Source organism: Mus pahari, chromosome X (genome assembly GCF_900095145.1).
Source record: "Mus pahari chromosome X, PAHARI_EIJ_v1.1, whole genome shotgun sequence".
NCBI lineage: Eukaryota > Metazoa > Chordata > Mammalia > Rodentia > Muridae > Mus > Mus pahari.
Genome location: NC_034613.1, coordinates 27,757,495 through 27,763,410, shown reverse-complemented (window position 1 = coordinate 27,763,410; position 5,916 = coordinate 27,757,495).

The window sequence follows — 5,916 nt, the reverse complement described above, 5'->3', positions numbered from 1 at the left end:
CACACACACACACACACACACACACACACACACACAGAGGGAGAGGGAGAGGGGAGGGAGGGGGGAGAGGGAGACTCACAAAGAAACCCAATCAAACAAATAAAACAAATGATGGGCCAGCAAAAAGACACTTGTTACAAATCCAGATTCTCTGAATTCAAATCTAACAGGTGTGCCCCGTCCCCAATGCATCAAAACTCACAAATAAATGATAGATGCAATTAAAATTGCTTCCAAATATTTTGTGTCTACCTATATGTAAAATGACTTCATTTTTATCTAAAATTCAAACCTAACTAAGCACCCGTTTTGTTTTTAGTGCTGAGAATCAAAACCAGGGCCTTTGTTCATGGTAAATGTGTTAGGCAGGATTCTCTAGAAGAGCAAAAAACAAAAAGAGTTGTGTGTGTGTGTGTGTGTGTGTGTGTGTGTGTGTGTGTGTGTGTGTGCAATGAACCAAGCTTCCTGTATCTTTTTTCTTTCTTTCTGCAAGTAACTGGTCTGGCCTAGGACTCACAGAGTTTAGTTTCTGCCTCCGGAGTGAGGGAATGAAAGGTCTGTGCCATCATAACTGGCCTACCTTATCTGGCAAACTTACTTTCTAGATTTGTGGACATCCTCTAAGACTCTCAATGTCCATTGCAGCTAGCCTCCAAGCATGTGAATTTAGTTTTACTTTCAGGAGTCTCCCCTGCGTGGCACACATGTTTAAACCAGATTCAGCATGGGCTTCCATTGTTGCTCATTCAGCTACTCAAAAGTGCACACTGGCAGCACTGCAGGGGAAAGGCTCTTTGCTCTTTTATAGCCAGGTTTAAGACCACTGTTAGTACAAGTCTACTGAATGTCATTTATGTAGATGTTGATAGATCCCCCTTCCTCCTTCTCTGCTTTATTTTGACCTGAAAGGTTTCACTATGTAGCCTTGTAGCCCTGGCTGGCCTGGAACTTGCTATATTCACAAGGATGACCATGAACTCATGACAATCCTCCTGTCAGTGTCTCCTGAGTGCTGCTGGGATTACAGGTATTTGCCAGCAGGCCCAGCAGGCTTTGATAACTTTTCCATGATGTTAGTCCTGTCACTTGGTTGGGTTATCCTTTCTGGTAGCTTAGTCGTCCCCATAAGTCTGTAAAAGTCTCAAGATCCTTTGAGAGACTACTGTGCCCAATCTTCCACAATCAGCCTTGTTAGTTGTGACTAAGAGCCCTGACTGATACACTGTGTATCAGACTCTTTAAAATATGTAAGTCTGTGAATTCCTGTGATAAGACACCATGGCAATATATACTTTATAACATAGGCAATATTTTGCATGCAAGATGTTCACCTAAGTTTTAATTTAGGAAACTGAACAATTAACAGCAATTAAAACCTCTGACATTAAACAGAATGTTGAATAAATTTGGGTACATTTACATATTGGGATACTAATTTACTTATTAATCAGAATCCTTAGAGGATTTCTTTTTCAATTTAAGAAAGAGTAATTTATTTTGATTTATGGTTCCAGAGAGACAGAGCTCATCCTGGCAGGAAGGTATGACTTGGTGACAGGAAGCTGACCGATCACATTTTCATCTACACAGGAAACAGAAAAAGGGAACAGGAAGTGGGCCACCTTAAAACCCGCCCCCAGTGATGCACTTCCTCCAGCAAGGCTGTACCTCCTAAATACCCCATACCTGCCTAAAACAGTGCCATTAACTGGGGACCAATTGTTTAACAAAATGAGTCTATGGGAGACATTTCTCACTCAAACCACAACTACAAATCAAAGTTGTAGATTCTGGAAGCCATAGCTTTTCATTTACACAAATGATTCACATCTAACTAAGCAAGATCAGTTATTATAAGTCCTTATTAGACCTTTGATCATTTGGTGTTTGTTTTCATACAAATGGATATTTAGGTGAGGGGCAGAGGAAGTTGTTACAGGGTCTCACTCTGCAGCCCAAGCTGCCCTGAAACTCGGTATCCTTTAAAGACATAGGGAAATATGCTATAATGGTAAGTGACAAGACAGATAAAACTGTGTTGTGATGATTTCATTGATGGAGTCAGAGAAAAATCTGGAAGAAAATATAAAAAAAATAGGTAATGCTTTCTCGTTTTTCCTCCCAATATGTTTGTTAGTGAATAAGAATTGCTCTCATAACCTCCTAAGCAAACACCCCACCACTACAGCCAGAAAACATGCAGCCTTTGCTCCAGTCATATTGACTGACTTATACCGCACCAGACTTTTCCATTGTGCAAACCCTTGTGACTTCTCAAGGGATAGGGATTACAGAAGCACAACAGGATTTTAGAGATTTCTCAAATTAGGGCAGGGAGCAGAATAGCAAACCCTCTCTCCTTTCTGTGTCATTCATAAACAAATGTCTTTGGATTGTGATACAGCTCTGCAGTAAAGACACCTGTTGCCAAGCTCAACAGCCTTAGTCCAATCCCCAGGACCCACATAGTGAAAGGAAAGAACTGACCTCTACAAGTTCTCCCTCTGCCTTTCGCATGCATCCCAGAGCACATGTGCATTCACCGCCATAGAAGACAAATGAATGAACGTAGAAGGAAATGACTTTTAGGAGGAATACTCCAAGACTCTTATTGACTGTGAGTGTTTGCTTTCCACTTGCCCTTCCATTCATTTGTGGTTTATCTTTTGGGAATCCCTCTTAGATATGGTTGTGCCCATAAAATATAAATCCATTAATCTGGTTGATATCATGAACACAGTGATTTTAAATAAAGTATGCTTTACCAATTAAAATAAATGCTGGCGTAGGGCTGGACAGTATAGGAGGGAGAGAGTCACATATAAGGGATATCTTTCAGGACTGTTGGTTTTATTAGAGACAGCAATTAAATTTTTTTGTTTTGTTATTTGGTTTTTTTTGAGAGCAATTAATTTTAAGTAGTAATTTTATAGTAAACTTGGAAGTTTGGGGTGATAGAATACGTGTGTATAATAAGAGTCATGCTCTGGGTTCAATATTCAGCATCACAAATACAAACCAACAAAATCCCACCAAAACCTGGTTACACAATGGAAAAGAAAGCAAACATCGCATAGATTTTGTAAATAAATCCTGCAACTCCAAATAATAAATAAATAAATAAATAAATAAATAAATAAAACTGTGCTTGCAGCCGTACTTGTCCATCTGTTTTGGGGATACTTCTGTGGGAAGTCATAAGCAGCCATTCATTTTTTTCTGGGATCTGAACAGTCAGCTTCCTCCTTGTAACCCCTGACCGTGAGAGGCTAGCCGAGAATGGGGGCCATTTTCTTTCTCAACCTAAGATTCATTGAGTGTAATTAAGGAAAGGAGCAGCAATGCTTTCTTTTTCCCTGTCAAAACTTGTATAATGATTTTTCGCTTTTTGCCTACTTGGTTGGTGTCCTGGGGTTTTTGTGAAATACTGGACAACATGTTTCTACTTGACTTGGTGATGGCAGAAATTGAGTGTTGGCATCAAGATGCTTTGCAGTGAGGGTTTCAAGATACAGTCTGTGATCACAGAGGCAGGCCTAAACTCTGCCTTGTAGGGTCTCCTTTCAGAATCTCTCCAACAAGCTTTGACCCCCTGCTCTACAAAATGATTTCAGGGTATTCCTTATAGAACTGCAAAACACTGGATCTCCAGACAGAGGGGTGGATGGAGGTAGCACTCTTATAGAAACACAACAAGAATCTAAGAGTTCAGAGCCAACCTGGGCTAACTTGTGAAATGAACCTAGGAACTTCAAGAACATTACAGAATGCACCATACATCCTTTGACAAGACCCACATGTTGTTATCACTACAACTCATCCATCCCCTTGTGTTCTCTCTCAGCCTTTATAGATATCCATATTTTTCTGAACCACTTACATTTTCTGTTATTTACGAGCCCTCAATGCCTTACTGACTATTTTCCAAGAAGGATGTTCTTATACATAACCACAGTAATGATCAACTTCAACTAAATATTGATATAATGATTTAATCCAATCAAATTTCCATATCCCAAATTGTCAAGTTGCTTAATCAGTGTCTTTTATATCATTCCCTACCTCATCCTTTACAGGATCCAGTCTAGGATGAGGGAGGCCTGTAATTGTTATGTTGCTTTAATCTTCTTTAATCTGCACTTATTTCTGCAGATTTTGTCTTTTATGACATTTACATTTTTGATTAATATACTCCCCACCCCCTCTTCTTTTCCAATAGAATGTTCTTCGCTTCAGATTTTTTTTAACATCTCATGATGATTAGATTTAGGTGAATTGACACTATTCAAGTGCTCTGCCATTGGCTACATTCCAGCATTTTTTATTATGGGATTTCTTGAGACACAGACTCAAACTTGTGATCCTCCTGTCTCAACTTCCCAGGTGTTGGGATTACAGGCATGCACCATCATACTTGGCTACTTAATGTGTTACACAAATGATGTTGGGTCTGTCCCAGGTTCCCAAACTGAAAGACAAGTTGTCTGTTCCTCATTGGTGAGGTTATTTAAATCATTTGGTCAGATGACACTTATGCTCATTCCTTACTGTCACTACTTACTGTTTACTATATAATTAGAATAATAAATATTGATTCTTACAGAGTAGGATTATTATGCAATCTTAAAATTTTAATGTAATTTAAGTTTCATATCTTTGTGTGTGTGTGTGTGTGTGTGTGTGTGTGCATGAGAGTAAATGTAAGGGTCAGAGGACATCCTTGGGACTTCAGTCCTTGCCTTTGCATTTGTTTGAGCGAGAATCTGTTGGTGTGTGCCAGACTAGCTGGTCTGTGGGCTTCTGGGGATGCTTGTCTCTGCCTGCAATTTTGCTGTAGGATACCATGTGCATGCGTGGTTACTGGGAAGGTTAGAAGGGCGCATCATATCCCCTAGAACTGGGATTCAGGTGTTTGTGAGCAGCCTGTGGGTGTTTGGAATTGAACCAGGTTGTCTGCCAGAGCAGCAAGTACTCTTTGCTACTAAGTCATCTGTCTAGCCCTATGGGGCTGGGTTTATATGGGATCTACTTTCCAGTGTATTACTGCACCTCATTTGGTTTTGTTTGTTCCATGCTTTAGCCTATGACCCTTATAAGCTGATCCCTGTTTTTGTAATATACCACCATCACTTATTTTATGCATCTTGTAATTTCTGAACCTATAATATATTATCTCTATGCCTACCTCAGCGTGCACTGCAATCAGCTAATTACCTCTGGGGCCATACGATTTTTTGACTCCAGCTCTTAGTTTCTTTCTTCTTTCCCTCCCTCCCTCCCTCCCTCCCTCCCTTCCTTCCTTCTGTCCTTCCTTCCTTCTTCCCTCCCTCTCTCCCCTCTCTTCCTTTCTTTCTTTCTTTCTTTCTTTCTTTCTTTCTTTCTTTCTTTCTTTCTTCCTTTCTTTAATAGGAATTCTTAATTATCAATTTTTATAAAGAGAATGGGACATCCACATGGATATCAAGGCTTTAGTAAAGACTGGATTTATAAATTTATTGGTTTAATATACTCCAAATGTGTTTGTACACTTTTTATATTTTATTAAAAAGAAATTATGTAAAACACCTCTCATATTTTCATTGGTTAATACATTGTCACAGCATAATACAAATCAAAACCAAAAGCAATCAGAAATCTTAACTTCACTTTGTCCTCCATGTAACATCAATTTCTTTGGCCTACTTGTTTTTACCCTTTCTAAGACTGACTTCAAACAAACAAGCAAACAAAACAAAACAAACAAAAATACAAAATAAAACAAAAACAAAACAAAACAAAAAGACCCACATACAACAATTTGGTTCGAGCTTCATCTTCTTTCCCTGGTCACCCTCTAGTGGAAGTGAGAGAAATTAGGCATAGGCTCAATTTCATAGTAGGGAAAAGTTGTAATTAGGTCCTCAGCCTGTTGGTTGC